Source organism: Stenella coeruleoalba, assembly GCF_951394435.1.
Source record: "Stenella coeruleoalba genome assembly, contig: scaffold_33, whole genome shotgun sequence".
NCBI classification, from domain to species: Eukaryota; Metazoa; Chordata; class Mammalia; order Artiodactyla; family Delphinidae; genus Stenella; species Stenella coeruleoalba.
In genome coordinates, this window is record NW_027646420.1 from 1,596,049 (window position 1) to 1,612,410 (window position 16,362).

The 16,362-nt window shown below is 46.2% G+C and overlaps 2 long non-coding RNA genes across 5 annotated transcripts in view; both read right to left on the reverse strand.

Annotated features, from left to right (window-relative positions):
- Positions 1 to 16,362, reverse strand: part of LOC307181126 — an 872,172-nt gene that overhangs the window by 396,379 nt on the left and 459,431 nt on the right. The window lies entirely within an intron of this gene.
- Positions 1,177 to 10,022, reverse strand: LOC307181122. The gene is made up of 3 exons (XR_013825922.1): positions 9,979 to 10,022; positions 4,610 to 4,720; positions 1,177 to 1,313 (listed from the first exon to the last, which is right to left on the reverse strand). It is a non-coding gene; the product is annotated as an uncharacterized lncRNA (long non-coding RNA).

Below are 16,362 nucleotides of genomic sequence, written 5' to 3' on the forward strand. Positions count from 1 at the left end.
GTACCAGCATAATGAGTGGATTGAGGCACGATGATTCTAAGTGAAATAAGTCACACAGAAAAAGAAACATCATAAGGTATCACTAATACACGGAATGTGAACTTGGCTACACATGAACTGAATTACAAAACAGAACAGGGTCTCAAGTTTAGAAAACCAACTTATGCCTGCTTAAGGGGGAAGGTGAGTTGGGGTGCTGCATAAAAGCAGAGTTTGAAATTAGCACAGATACCATTCCATAAGCCAAATATGTAATAGACAAGACCTACCCCTTGCTCAACGAAATGGATTCAACAATGAGGTATCACCTCACACCTGGTAGAATAGGCATCATTGAAAATCTACAAACAAAATATGCTGGAAAGGGTCTGGAGAAAAGGAACCCTCTTCCACTATTGTTGGGAATATAAATTGATACAGTCATTATGGAGAACAATATGGAATTTCTTAAGAAACTAACAATAGAATTACCATATGATACAGCAATCCCAGTACTGGACATATACCCAGACAAAACCATAAATCAAAAAGAGTCATTCACCGCAATGTTCATTGCATCACTATTTACAATATCGAGGTAATGGAAGCAACCTAAATGCCCACAGACAGACGAATGCATAAAGCTGTGGTACATATATAAAATGGAATATTACTAAGCCATGAAAAGGAATGAAATTGGGTCATTTGTAGAGACGTCGATGGATCTAGAGACTGTCATACAGAGTGAAGTAAGTCAGAAAGAGAAAAACAAATCTTGTATATTCATGCATATATGTGGAACCTAGAAAAACTGTACAGATTAACCATTTTGCAAGGCATAAATAGAGCAACAGATGTAGACAACAAACGTATGGACAACAAGGGGGGAAAGCTGTTGGGGGGTGGTGGTGGGAGGAGTTGAGAGACTGGGATTGGCATGTATACATTTATATGTATAAAATAGATAACCAATAAGAACCTGCTGTATAAAAATATAAAATAAAATTCAAAATTAAAAAGAAATAAAATTTAAAAAATAAAACAGAAAAAACAATTATTCCCTGCACATACATGTATTTATATGAATAAATTATTTCCATGCTTATATCTGTAAATACAAAAAAGAGGAATAAAATCTACCTTGAACCAAAAACGAAAAAGAGAAAAAAACACAGAACCCACCAGTTCCACAGAGGAAAACCGTATCAGGGCACTTGCTCCAGTTGTAAACAATTCTGAAGTTGGTCAGTGGTGGGGAATCGTCTCCCATTCAGCCAGCAGCCCCCACGCAACAAGCGTCCTCATTGCAAAGCTGGGGCACCGTGCCGAGGCATCTGTGAGTAAACGTGAGCTGAGCCCCAGGCCAGTTGCTGCTGAACTATTCCCACCCGTCCCAGGTAAAACACCTGAATATATACAAGGACTTGAAAGCCTAGAGGAAGGGCCATAGAGCCACACGAGTGACAGCATGCCGGCCGACTTGGTGCCTGCAGGCCAGCCAGGATGGTCCTGGCCCTGGGTGCTCTTCTGGAAGATTTCCATTTCCCTGCCTGAGATACCCGTCCTGTCCCTGCCCCCACTGCTTTTTTCCTTCCTCACCTCTGCCCAGGGAGAAATTCCAGCAGCAGGTATGGGTGACACATCCTCTTCTTTAGCAGGTGGCAGCCTGGCAACTGCTGCAGAAAGTCCAGCAGAGCCCCACTCACACTGGGCCACCCACAAAGCCGTGGCCTCTCACTCCCTCCCACCAGCCCAGCCCCGAGACTGCTGACAGGGCAGAGAAAATGGCGTCAGGCACGGCTGCAGGGGCTCTTGCTGCCTGGAGTGGTATTTATATTGATCTCAACCCAGGCACACCTGGGGAGGGCTGGCCGGCACGGTAAGGCTGCCCAGGTCAGCCAATCATCACCCCTCAGGGGCTCACAGTTGCAGAAAATGGAACTTGCTGAACCGGCCAGGTCCAAGGAACAGGTGTGGGCTCCTGAGAGTCAGGATAGACAAGGGGCTGCAGCTTTGGCTTGTTTTCTAATCATTTTATCTGGCCCATGAGTGGGAGACAACTTCAAGAAAACCCTCTCCTAATGAGAGGAACCCAGGAGTCAGGCAGAGGAGGGGTGGGTGGTGGTTGGAGACAGAGGCCTGGTGCCCCGGGTGCAGTGGAAGTCTCTGGAAGACCAGGTGGAGGGTGGCCTCATGGAGTGATGCCCAGGGTCACAGACCTGTCGCAGCTGCTGTTTGTTAGTTCAAGTCCTGCTCTGAGGTGCTCTGTGTCAGCTCTGAGCGACAGGTGAGCTGGGGGTGCTCTGCAATGAGGGCTATGTGCACGGTTCCTGTGTGCCCAGCCCTGCCACGGTACCTGCAAGGGTAGCTCTGTATCCTGGGAGGGGCCTGACCACGAGAGCCCCGTGGGCTGGGGTGGGGGTGGGGTACCTGCCCAGGTGAGCTCCATATTCTGGGATTGGTCTGACCACGAGAGCCCCATGGGCTGCTGGGGACCTGGTAAAGGATGTCAGGACAGTCAGTGAAGCCACCGAGGATATACCTCCAGTTGCTCCTAATTCCTACACCCTGCTGGTCATTCTACCAACCACCAGGACATGGTATTCTGTATTAGTCTTCAATGATGCCTTCTTTTGTATTCCATTAGTCCCAGAGTCACAAGAAATTTTGGCTTGTGAGTGGCAGGACTCAACATACAACTAAAACAATACTTCCGGGCCGTCTGGCCCCAAGGGTGCAAAAATTCCCACACCATCTTTGGGGAAAGCTTAGCTAAAGACCTAAAAGTTCTACCTCTGGAAAAGGAAACCCTCCTTCAATATGCAGACGACATTCTGATCACCAGCCCTACTAAGGAGGCCTCTGAACTACCAAGCCAATAAAGGATAGAAGTTGTCCAAGAAAAAGCTCAAATATCACAGACTGCGGTGACCTGCCTGGGCTTCATTCTCACAGAAGGTCAGAGAAGCCCATCCCAGGAAAGGGAAGAAACCATTTTCAGCCTTACCCCTTTCTAAAACTAGAAGACAGCTTAGGGGTTCCTGGGGAGGCCAGGGTTTGCTGCTTCTGGATCCCTAACTACAGTCTACTAGCTGGGCCTCTATATGAAACACTGAAAGGAAAAGATGATGATCCTTTTGAATAGAATCCAGAAGTGGCCTTTCAAGAATGGAAAGAGCAGTCAATTCAGACCCTTGCCCTGGAACTCCCTAATTTAGCTAAACCCTTTGATCTTTACAATCCCGGTGAAAGGTGAATCGCCATTGGAGAATTAGTGCAAAAACTGGGACCACTTGAAATGGAACAATGCAAGAATGCCATCCAGGTAGGATAAACTACGGTCACTAAGGGGCTTGGCCCACTGCCACATCTGGCCAAGATACTGGCGGTATCTAAAAACCTGGAAATCAGCAGCCCAAAAGGCCACCTCCCTCCTAAGGGAAAAGGACCCCACGTGGTGATCCTAACCACCAACCATGCCCTGAAGTTGCAGGGTTCGCTCCGTGGGCACACCGACCTCGAGTGAGGAGGCCCTCCAACTCCAACATCCAGAGAGATAACCGGGGGCAACAGGGCACCATGACGACTCATGTGAACATCACTTGACCTGGAGTTTCTCTCATAAAACAACAAGAGTGTGTCCCAAAAGAGTAGACTACTGCTTGCAGGACTTACTGCACCCAGAGGGGAGCTAATAATCTTGGCGGGGGAACAGTATACCACACTGTCACCATAGAAAAGCCTACAGACACCGTGATGATGGTGGCCAATAAGACCGGCTGGACTCCTGTTTACTTCAAAAGGCTGTTGACTCAGTAGCCATCATGGTCCTTGGTCACCACTGACCCTGGACTGTCTGGGAGTTGAGCGGGCAGGGCTCTGACACCTGGTGCTGTTTGTACGTTAATTCAGGGGCCTAACTGAAGAAAGCGCAGACTACTGGTCAGAACATCTAGGCTGGCAGAGACGGTCAGCCTAAGGTGGCCGAACAAATGTGGGGCGGGGTGAAACCGGCCCCCACAGCGTCTCTGCACATCTCTTTCCTGGACCCTTAAAGGTCATTAGAATCTATAACACTTCCAATGCTGGTGCTCAGGTGGACGAGCAGGGAGGCAGGGGTCCTGGGGACAATCAACGTCACCGGGAGGCTGCTGGGGAGAAGCTCTGACCCTCGCCCCAGGGTATGAGGGCTCCCAACTCAGCACTCAGCAGTTACAGAAGAAGGGTCTGCACCCTCAGCACTCCAAGAATGAGGAACGGGACAAAAGGCAGAGGAGGGGTTTGTCCCCAGCAAAGCCCATTAAAAATCCCTGGGAGATAAAAATAGAATCTGGGCAATAAAGTCAAGTCTAACCTTTTTTATCCTTTGTGCTTTGTCTAATTTCACGTGCTCCTAGGGTCCCGCATGCAGAGGTTCCACACCCGGCACTTCAGACCAGATTTCCTAGTGCAGAATGGCTGGGTCGACACCTCAGCTCCTGGGGCCCAGTGCAGACTCCACGATATAGAGCCTGAGCTACAGCCAACCCGGCCCTCGAGAGCTCCGCCGCCTCCCTCCCTCCCACTGACTCTGACATGATCTCTACACAGCAGCCCAGCCCACAGCCCACGGGGTAGTGCATGCTCTCACCTCTCCATTCTCTGATCAAAATATAAAGTTTCCTTTGCTTGTGAACCAAACTCAGTCTCGATCTGTTGGCCCCAATGACACTGGGCAGGGGGACACTTGTTGGGGTCCACTCTGGAGGATCAGTAACAGAAATTGAGACTATTGTAACCTCAATGAACAGATGTGTGAGCCAAACTGTAGTTAACATAGAACAGTGTATAAGGCTCGGGTAAAATAAGATGTTTTTAACACTTCCATTTGATATTTCCATCACTTTTTATAAGCAAGTTCAGTGAAAAGGTTTGTCTTATTTGTCAGGTCAATATTAGAGAAACGAAGTGATTTCTTTCCAAGGATGTACAGCTAATAATCTTGGTTAAACCTTCAATCTTGTTTTAAATGCTTTTCCATTGAAAATGATACCTCTCTTTCAGCTCCCCCATTTCTGAGAAGTATAAAATCTTATAATTTATTATTACCAAAGGGGAAAGGTGGGAGGAGGGATAAATTAACAGTTTGGAATGAACACATACACACTGCTATGTATAAAATAGATCATCAACAAGGAACTACTGTATAGCACAGGGAACTACACTCAACATTTTGCAATAACCTATAAGGGGAAATAATCTGAAAAAGAATAGATATTTTTATTGACATCATCTATCAATGACAGTTAAAGTGTAGCCTAAGGGAAGCTGGTGGTGAGTGCTTCTGACCCTGAAGACTTCAATCATCTAAAGTTTGGACTCTGCCTACTTCCCAAGGCCCTTAATGAACATATGTGTAGCCGTAGCTTAAAAACTTCCCCAGTTTGGGTTTCGGGGAGACACTGATTTTGAAAAAGCCCTGGTGTTCTCCTTACATGAATGGGACTCTTCCTACTGCTAAAACATGTCTGTCACACCCAGAGGATGGTATACCGTCTGATCGGGAAGAGTTTGGAAAAGGCATCTTATCTCCTCATCTCCTGGTGCTCGGGTTCACCCCTCCAGCGTCTTTACTAACAGTCTCCCCACTTGGAGATGTCAGCACTGTCAACATCCTGTTGCGTACAGTTTGGAATTTGTCCAGAGGATGAAACGGAAGGATGAGGAACAATGAGAGACAAGTCCTAGGTGTTCAGACAGGCACATGTCACTCTAATTTCCAATCAGGAAGACGAATTGACCAAAGGCTAGGGTTGCCCATGGAAACAGTATAGGGCTTGAGGAAATCCCGCTGCTTTGTGGCCAGTTCCCATAAACACGAGTTGAACAATGGAACTCAGGGGCAGTAAAATTCACAAAACTGCAGAGTTGAAAATATCCATCACTGAAAAATGTCTTGAGGAAAGTCAGAGAAAAGGATTTGTAAGCAAGGGAGAATGGCAGGAAAGGGATTTGAGGAGGTAGAAAGGACTCGCCATTAAGCACAAGAAAAGGAGCTGAACATTGCCAACATTGCAGTTGGCCAAAAAGGGTGTATGCGTTCTTTTCTGTATATATTCAAGAAAAGGGCATACACTTTTTTAGCCAACCAAACAGGTGGGCACTGGAAGTCAATACTACAAAAGATATCACTTCGCATCAGTCAGAAGAGCCATCCTCATAAAGCGTAAACAACAGAAATGCAGGACAGGGCAACGAGAAGAGGGAGCCCTGTGAGACTTATAGTGGAAATGTATATTGCCAACGGCCATTCTGGAGAAGTGTATTGTGTTTACTAAAGCATCTAAAAAATGAGCTACAGAGCATAGGGCACTTGCACTCATGGGCGTATATCTTGGGAAAAACAAAAATCGAGAGGACACAGGCACCCCAATGTTTACCCCCTCTCTGTTTAAAAGATCCTCGACTAGGATATAACTTAAATGTCTCTGGAGGGAAAAAATGGATAGAGATGTGGTACTTAGGTAGAGTGGAATATTATTCAGCCTGGAAATCAATGAAATATGGCCAGTTGTAACAACTCCGGAGGAGTTACGTATGATCATTCTAAGTGACAGAATTCAAAAAGAAAAAGACACATATCATAAGATATCACTTAAAGGTGGAATCCAAAATGGCTACACATGAAATAAATTACAAAACAAAAACATAGTCAAATATGTAGAAAACACGCATAAGGCTGCTAAACGGGAAAGGTGGGGAGGGGTGAGGCATCATCCAGGAGGTTGAAATTAGCAAAGATACCATTCCAAATACCAAACTGATAATCAACAAGGCCTACACGGTAGCTAAAAGAACTGCACTCAGCACACTCAAGTCACCGGAAAAGAATATATACGACTGGTAAGAATCTGAAAAAGAATTTATTGATGTCTCTCTGTACGTGAATCAAGTGGATGTACAGCAGCAAGAAACAGAGCTTTGAAAATCAGCTGTAACCAATATAGTAATAAATTGAAAAAAATAAACGACAGAGAGACAGAGAAAACCTCTTACAACTTTTCCTCAGGGATGGTGATGCAACATGGATTGAACACATCTAGACCCACAGCAGGATGAGACATAAGGCTGGAAACTGTTTGCGCTAAGAGAAATGTGAGGTTGGGTGAGGAAATACACACCCTTTAAAGTAATACTACCTGGTACCCATTCAATGGGTCCCAAATCTGCAGGTTCAAGGGATCTTCCTACAGCTAAAACATGCATGGAAAACCCAGAGGACTGTACACCATGTGATCGGGAGATGTGTCTAAAATGCACCTCATTTATCCTCTCCTGGTGCTCCTGTTCACCATTCCAGCCACGCTACTTAGAATCTCCCCACTTGGAGAATCAGCACATTTAAACTTCTGTTTCACACATTTTGCAAATTGTGAGGAGGATGAACGGGAAGAGGGGGAACCAATGAGAGAAGAGTTGTAGGGGTTTGGACGGGCACATATCACTCTAATTTCCCATTAAGAGTAAGAATTAAAGGAAGGCTCAGCCTGCCTCGCCGGAGCCAAAATAGGGCCTGAAGCAATCCTGCGGGTTTGAGGCCAGCTCACAAAAGAGCAACTTAAAAAATGGAGCTCAGGGTCACTGCAGTTCACAAACCTGCAGAGTTATAAATGAAAACTAACGTCCAAAAATATGTTGAGGTAAGGCAAAGAAGAGGATCTGAATGCAAGACAGAATTGCAAGAAACAGATTTCAAGAGATAGATTGGACTCGTCTTTAACGCACATGAAAAGCGGCAGAATTTCGACAATGATGCAGTTGGCCCAAAAGGGCGTATGCGTTTTTTCCTGATTATATCCAGGAAAAAACGCATACGCACTTTATGGGCAACGAAGCAAGCAAGCAATGCAAATGTGCACAACAAAGAAGTCTCACTTCCCACCGGTCAAAAGGGCCATCCTAAAAAATTGTAAAAACCAGAAATGCAGGACAGGCCATGGAGAACAGGGAGCCTTTATACGCTGATGGGCAGTGTGTGAACTGCCGAGAGCCACTCTGGAGAAGTGTATGGTGGTTCCTAAATCATCTAAAAAACAGAGCTACAGAGCATAGGACACTTCCAATCATGGGAGTACATCTAGGGAAGTCTAAAAATCAACAAGACACAAGCACACCACAGTTTAGGGCTACTCTGTTTACAAGAACCTCAACTTCAGTACACCTTAAATATCCCAGGAAAGAGAACAATGGATAAAGAAGATGTGGTACTTATGTACAATGGAATATCTCTTCACCATGAAATCAATGTAATAAGGCTAGTAGAAGGATAAAGAGTGGATTTAGGTCCGATAATACTACTTGAAATAAGTCAAACAGAAAAAGAAACATATCATAAGATATCACTTATAGAGGGAGGGTAAATATGGCTGCACAAGAAATGAATTACAGAACAGAACAGTGTCTCACATTTAGAAAACACACTTATGTCAGCTTAAGGGGAAAGGAGAGGTGGGGTGATGCATAAAACCAGAGTTTGAAATTAGCACAGATACCGTTCAATAAACCAAATAGGTATTAGACAAGATCTACACCTTGCTCAATGAACAGGCCTCAACACACCCTATACACCGCAGAGAAATATATCTGAGGAATAAGAATCTTAAAACCCATGTATTGATATATCTCCATAAGGGAATCAAGTGTGTGCAGAGTGGCACAAACACAGCAGTGAAAAGGAGCTAAACCCCATTATAGAAATAAATTTTAAAAACAAAACGCTGAAACAATGAAAGAGAGAAAAATTCTTACAAAATTCGCTCAGGGGCTGTGATGCAACCTGGATTGACCACATATAAACCCACAGCTGGATAAGACATAAGGCTGGACACTTGGGGCTGACAGGATTGGTGAGCTTTGGTGAGCAACTGCCGAAAGTTTAATGCAATACTTCATGCTACTCAGTCCAAGGGTCCCAACACTCCAGGTTGAAGGGAATCTTCCTACAGCTAAACCATGCTTGGGAAACCCAGCGACTGGTATACCATATGATCGGGAAAGGTTTCTAAAACGCACCTCATTTTTCCTCTCCTGGGGCTCCGGATCGACATTCCAGCCGCTTTACTAACAACATCCCCACATGGAGTCAATGCCTTTAAGTTCTGGTATCGCACAGTCTGCAGTTAGTGCAGAGGATGAATGGGAATAGGGGGAACCAGTGAGAAACTAGCTGTAGCGGTTTCAATGGGCACATGTCACTCTAATATCACATCAGTAAGAAGAATTAACCAAAGGCACAGCAAGGTGCCCCAGAAGAAAAATAGGGCTTCAAGGAATCCTGTGGTTATGGGGCAAGACCACAAAAATAAGAGCTAAAAAATGGAGCTAAGGGCCACTGCAATTCAAAAACCTGCAGAGTTATAAAGGCCAACTATTTTTAAAAAATATATTGAGGTAAGGCTATGAAGAGGCATTGAAAGCAAGGCAGAATTGCAGGAAACCGATTTCAGGAGGTTGACTGGAATTGCATTGAAAGCATATGAAGAGAGTCAGAAACTCGACAATGATGCACTTGGCCAAAAAGGGCGTATGCGTTTTTTCCTGAATATATTCAGGAAAAAACGCATACGCACTTTTTGGCCAACCAAGCAAGCTTGCAAAGGAAATCTGCACTACAATGAAGTCTCACTTCCACCCGGTCAAAAGGGCCATCTGAAAAAAGTGTAAAATCCATAAAGGCACGACAGGCCATGGAGAACTGGGAGCCTTCTTATGCTGATGGGCGGGATGTAAATTGCCAACAGCCACTCTGGAGAAGTGTATGGTGTTTCCTGAAACATCTAAAAAACAAAGCAACAGAGCCTAGGGCACTTCCACTTATGGTCCTATAGCTTAGGGAAATTAAAATCAAAAAGACACAGCCACCCCAAAATTTGGGACGGCTCTGTTTACAACAACCTCGTTTACGGTACAAGTTCAATATCGCAGAAAGTGAAAAATGGATAAAGAACTTGTGGTACTTACGTACAATGCAATATCACTCAGCAATGAAATCTATGTCATCAGGCCCGTAGCAGCATAATGAGTGGATTCAGGTATGATGATTCGAACTGAAATAAGTCACACAGAAAAGAAACATCATAAGGTATCACTAATACACAGAATGTGAACTTGGCTACACATGAACTGAATTACAAAACAGAACAGTGTCTCAAGTTTAGAAAACCAACTTACGCTTGCTTAAGGGGGAAGGTGAGTTGGGGTGCTGCATAAAACCAGAGATTGAAATGAGCACAGATAAAGTTCCTTAAGCCAAATATGGAATAGACAAGAGCTACTCCTTGCTCAACGAAATGGACTCAACACCCCATATTAAACGCCTAAGAATGTACCTGACTAGTAAGTATCTTAAAACCTATGGATTGCTATGTCTCCGAAAGAGAATCAAGCGTGTGTACAGAGACATAAACGCAGCAGTGATAGGATTGGAGAGGTTCGGTGAGCAAATGAAGACCCTTTGAAGTCATATTGCATGGTACCCATTCCACGGGTCTCAACTCTCCAGGTTTAAGGTATTCTTCCTTCAGCTAAAACATGCATGTGGAACCCAGAGTATGATCAACCGTGTGAACGGGAGACGTGTTCAAATATGTCTCAGTTTTCCTCCCCTGGTACTCGGGTGCAACATTCCAGACCCTTTACTAACACTCTCCCAACTTGGAGAGTCAGTGCCTTTAACCTCCTGTTTGGCCCATTTTGCAATTTCTGCGGAAGATGAACAGGAATAGGGAGAACCAATGAGAGAGTAGCTGGAGGTGTCTGGACGGGCAAATTTAACTCTCATTTCCCACCAGGAAGAGGAAATAACCAAAGGCTCAGCGTGCCGTGCCGGAACCAGATTAGGGCCTGAAGCCATCCTGCGGTGTTGCGGCCAGCTCAAAAGAAAGCGAGTTGAAGAAATGAGCTCAGGGTCTCTGTAATTCACAAACCTGCAGAGTTATAAATGACAGCTATCGTCCAAAAATAGACTGAAGTAAGGCTGCCAAGAGGACTTGAAAGCGGGGCAGAATTGCAGGATACCGATTTCAGGAGGTAGACTGGAATTGCATTGAAAGCGTAGGAAAAGAGGCAGAACGTCCACAATGATGCACTTTGCCAAAAGGGCATATGCGTTTTTTCCTGAATATATTCAGGAAAAAACGCATACGCCCTTTTTGGCCAACCAAGCAAGCTTGCAAAGGAAATCTGCACTACAATGAAGTCTCACTTCCCCCCCGGTCAAAAGGGCCATCAGAATAAAGTGTAAAATCCAGAAAGGCAGGACAGGCCATGGAGAACTGGGAGCCTTGTTATGCTGATGGGCGGGATGTAAGTTGCCAACAGACACTGGGGAGAAGTGTATGGTGTTTCCTGAAACATCTAAAAAACAAAGCAACAGAACCTAGGGCACTTCCACTTATGGTCCTATAGCTTAGGGAAATTAATATCAAAAAGACACAGCAACCCCAAAATTTGGGACGGCTCTTTTTACAGGAATCTCTTCTCCGGCACAAGTTAAATATCCCAGAGAGCAAATAATGGATAAAGAAGTTGCGGTACTTCTGTACAACAGAATACCACTCAGCAATGAAATCTATGTCACCAGGCCCGTACCAGCATAATGAGTGGATTGAGGCACGATGATTCTAAGTGAAATAAGTCACACAGAAAAAGAAACATCATAAGGTATCACTAATACACGGAATGTGAACTTGGCTACACATGAACTGAATTACAAAACAGAACAGGGTCTCAAGTTTAGAAAACCAACTTATGCCTGCTTAAGGGGGAAGGTGAGTTGGGGTGCTGCATAAAAGCAGAGTTTGAAATTAGCACAGATACCGTTCCATAAGCCAAATATGTAATAGACAAGACCTACCCCTTGCTCAACGAAATGGATTCAACAATGAGGTATCACCTCACACCTGGTAGAATAGGCATCATTGAAAATCTACAAGCAAAAAATGCTGGAAAGGGTGTGGGGAAAAGGAACCCTCTTCCACTATTGTTGGGAATATAAATTGATACAGTCATTATGGAGAACAATATGGAATTTCTTAAGAAACTAACAATAGAATTACCATATGATACAGCAATCCCAGTACTGGACATATACCCAGAAAAAACCATAAATCAAAAAGAGTCATTCACCGCAATGTTCATTGCATCACTATTTACAATATCGAGGTAATGGAAGCAACCTAAATGCCCACAGACAGACGAATGCATAAAGCTGTGGTACATATATAAAATGGAATATTACTAAGCCATGAAAAGGAATGAAATTGGGTCATTTGTAGAGACGTCGATGGATCTAGAGACTGTCATACAGAGTGAAGTAAGTCAGAAGGAGAAAAACAAATCTTGTATATTCATGCATATATGTGGAACCTAGAAAAACTGTACAGATTAACCATTTTGCAAGGCATAAATAGAGCAACAGATGTAGACAACAAACGTATGGACAACAAGGGGGGAAAGCTGTTGGGGGGGTGGTGGTGGGAGGAGTTGAGAGACTGGGATTGGCATGTATACATTTATATGTATAAAATAGATAACCAATAAGAACCTGCTGTATAAAAATATAAAATAAAATTCAAAATTAAAAAGAAGTAAAATTTAAAAAATAAAACAGAAAAAACAATTATTCCCTGCACATACATGTATTTATATGAATAAATTATTTCCATGCTTATATCTGTAAATACAAAAAAGAGGAATAAAATCTACCTTGAACCAAAAACGAAAAAGAGAAAAAAAACACAGAACCCACCAGTTCCACAGAGGAAAACCGTATCAGGGCACTTGCTCCAGTTGTAAACAATTCTGAAGTTGGTCAGTGGTGGGGAATCGTCTCCCATTCAGCCAGCAGCCCCCACGCAACAAGCGTCCTCATTGCAAAGCTGGGGCACCGTGCCGAGGCATCTGTGAGTAAACGTGAGCTGAGCCCCAGGCCAGTTGCTGCTGAACTATTCCCACCCGTCCCAGGTAAAACACCTGAATATATACAAGGACTTGAAAGCCTAGAGGAAGGGCCATAGAGCCACACGAGTGACAGCATGCCAGCCGACTTGGTGCCTGCAGGCCAGCCAGGATGGTCCTGGCCCTGGGTGCTCTTCTGGAAGATTTCCATTTCCCTGCCTGAGATACCCGTCCTGTCCCTGCCCCCACTGCTTTTTTCCTTCCTCACCTCTGCCCAGGGAGAAATTCCAGCAGCAGGTATGGGTGACACATCCTCTTCTTTAGCAGGTGGCAGCCTGGCAACTGCTGCAGAAAGTCCAGCAGAGCCCCACTCACACTGGGCCACCCACAAAGCCGTGGCCTCTCACTCCCTCCCACCAGCCCAGCCCCGAGACTGCTGACAGGGCAGAGAAAATGGCGTCAGGCACGGCTGCAGGGGCTCTTGCTGCCTGGAGTGGTATTTATATTGATCTCAACCCAGGCACACCTGGGGAGGGCTGGCCAGCACGGTAAGGCTGCCCAGGTCAGCCAATCATCACCCCTCAGGGGCTCACAGTTGCAGAAAATGGAACTTGCTGAACCGGCCAGGTCCAAGGAACAGGTGTGGGCTCCTGAGAGTCAGGATAGACAAGGGGCTGCAGCTTTGGCTTGTTTTCTAATCATTTTATCTGGCCCATGAGTGGGAGACAACTTCAAGAAAACCCTCTCCTAATGAGAGGAACCCAGGAGTCAGGCAGAGGAGGGGTGGGTGGTGGTTGGAGACAGAGGCCTGGTGCCCCGGGTGCAGTGGAAGTCTCTGGAAGACCAGGTGGAGGGAGGCCTCATGGAGTGATGCCCAGGGTCACAGACCTGTCGCAGCTGCTGTTTGTTAGTTCAAGTCCTGCTCTGAGGTGCTCTGTGTCAGCTCTGAGCGACAGGTGAGCTGGGGGTGCTCTGCAATGAGGGCTATGTGCACGGTTCCTGTGTGCCCAGCCCTGCCACGGTACCTGCAAGGGTAGCTCTGTATCCTGGGAGGGGCCTGACCACGAGAGCCCCGTGGGCTGGGGTGGGGGTGGGGTACCTGCCCAGGTGAGCTCCATATTCTGGGATTGGTCTGACCACGAGAGCCCCATGGGCTGCTGGGGACCTGGTAAAGGATGTCAGGACAGTCAGTGAAGCCACCGAGGATATACCTCCAGTTGCTCCTAATTCCTACACCCTGCTGGTCATTCTACCAACCACCAGGACATGGTATTCTGTATTAGTCTTCAATGATGCCTTCTTTTGTATTCCATTAGTCCCAGAGTCACAAGAAATTTTGGCTTGTGAGTGGCAGGACTCTACATACAACTAAAACAATACTTCCGGGCCGTCTGGCCCCAAGGGTGCAAAAATTCCCACACCATCTTTGGGGAAAGCTTAGCTAAAGACCTAAAAGTTCTACCTCTGGAAAAGGAAACCCTCCTTCAATATGCAGACGACATTCTGATCACCAGCCCTACTAAGGAGGCCTCTGAACTACCAAGCCAATAAAGGATAGAAGTTGTCCAAGAAAAAGCTCAAATATCACAGACTGCGGTGACCTGCCTGGGCTTCATTCTCACAGAAGGTCAGAGAAGCCCATCCCAGGAAAGGGAAGAAACCATTTTCAGCCTTACCCCTTTCTAAAACTAGAAGACAGCTTAGGGGTTCCTGGGGAGGCCAGGGTTTGCTGCTTCTGGATCCCTAACTACAGTCTACTAGCTGGGCCTCTATATGAAACACTGAAAGGAAAAGATGATGATCCTTTTGAATAGAATCCAGAAGTGGCCTTTCAAGAATGGAAAGAGCAGTCAATTCAGACCCTTGCCCTGGAACTCCCTAATTTAGCTAAACCCTTTGATCTTTACAATCCCGGTGAAAGGTGAATCGCCATTGGAGAATTAGTGCAAAAACTGGGACCACTTGAAATGGCACAATGCAAGAATGCCATCCAGGTAGGATAAACTACGGTCACTAAGGGGCTTGGCCCACTGCCACATCTGGCCAAGATACTGGCGGTATCTAAAAACCTGGAAATCAGCAGCCCAAAAGGCCACCTCCCTCCTAAGGGAAAAGGACCCCACGTGGTGATCCTAACCACCAACCATGCCCTGAAGTTGCAGGGTTCGCTCCGTGGGCACACCGACCTCGAGTGAGGAGGCCCTCCAACTCCAACATCCAGAGAGATAACCGGGGGCAACAGGGCACCATGACGACTCGTGTGAACATCACTTGACCTGGAGTTTCTCTCATAAAACAACAAGAGTGTGTCCCAAAAGAGTAGACTACTGCTTGCAGGACTTACTGCACCCAGAGGGGAGCTAATAATCTTGGCGGGGGAACAGTATACCACACTGTCACCATAGAAAAGCCTACAGACACTGTGATGATGGTGGCCAATAAGACCGGCTGGACTCCTGTTTACTTCAAAAGGCTGTTGACTCAGTAGCCATCATGGTCCTTGGTCACCACTGACCCTGGACTGTCTGGGAGTTGAGCGGGCAGGGCTCTGACACCTGGTGCTGTTTGTACGTTAATTCAGGGGCCTAATTGAAGAAAGCGCAGACTACTGGTCAGAGCATCTAGGCTGGCAGAGACGGTCAGCCTAAGGTGGCCGAACAAATGTGGGGCGGGGTGAAACCGGCCCCCACAGCGTCTCTGCACATCTCTTTCCTGGACCCTTAAAGGTCATTAGAATCTATAACACTTCCAATGCTGGTGCTCAGGTGGACGAGCAGGGAGGCAGGGGTCCTGGGGACAATCAACGTCACCGGGAGGCTGCTGGGGAGAAGCTCTGACCCTCGCCCCAGGGTATGAGGGCTCCCAACTCAGCACTCAGCAGTTACAGAAGAAGGGTCTGCACCCTCAGCACTCCAAGAATGAGGAACGGGACAAAAGGCAGAGGAGGGGTTTGTCCCCAGCAAAGCCCATTAAAAATCCCTGGGAGATAAAAATAGAATCTGGGCAATAAAGTCAAGTCTAACCTTTTTTATCCTTTGTGCTTTGTCTAATTTCACGTGCTCCTAGGGTCCCGCATGCAGAGGTTCCACACCCGGCACTTCAGACCAGATTTCCTAGTGCAGAATGGCTGGGTCGACACCTCAGCTCCTGGGGCCCAGTGCAGACTCCACGATATAGAGCCTGAGCTACAGCCAACCCGGCCCTCGAGAGCTCCGCCGCCTCCCTCCCTCCCACTGACTCTGACAGGATCTCTACACAGCAGCCCAGCCCACAGCCCACGGGGTAGTGCATGCTCTCATCTCTCCATTCTCTGATCAAAATATAAAGTTTCCTTTGCTTGTGAACCAAACTCAGTCTCGATCTGTTGGCCCCAATGACACTGGGCAGGGGGACACTTGTTGGGGTCCACTCTGGAGGATCAGTAACAGAAATTGAGACTATTGTAAC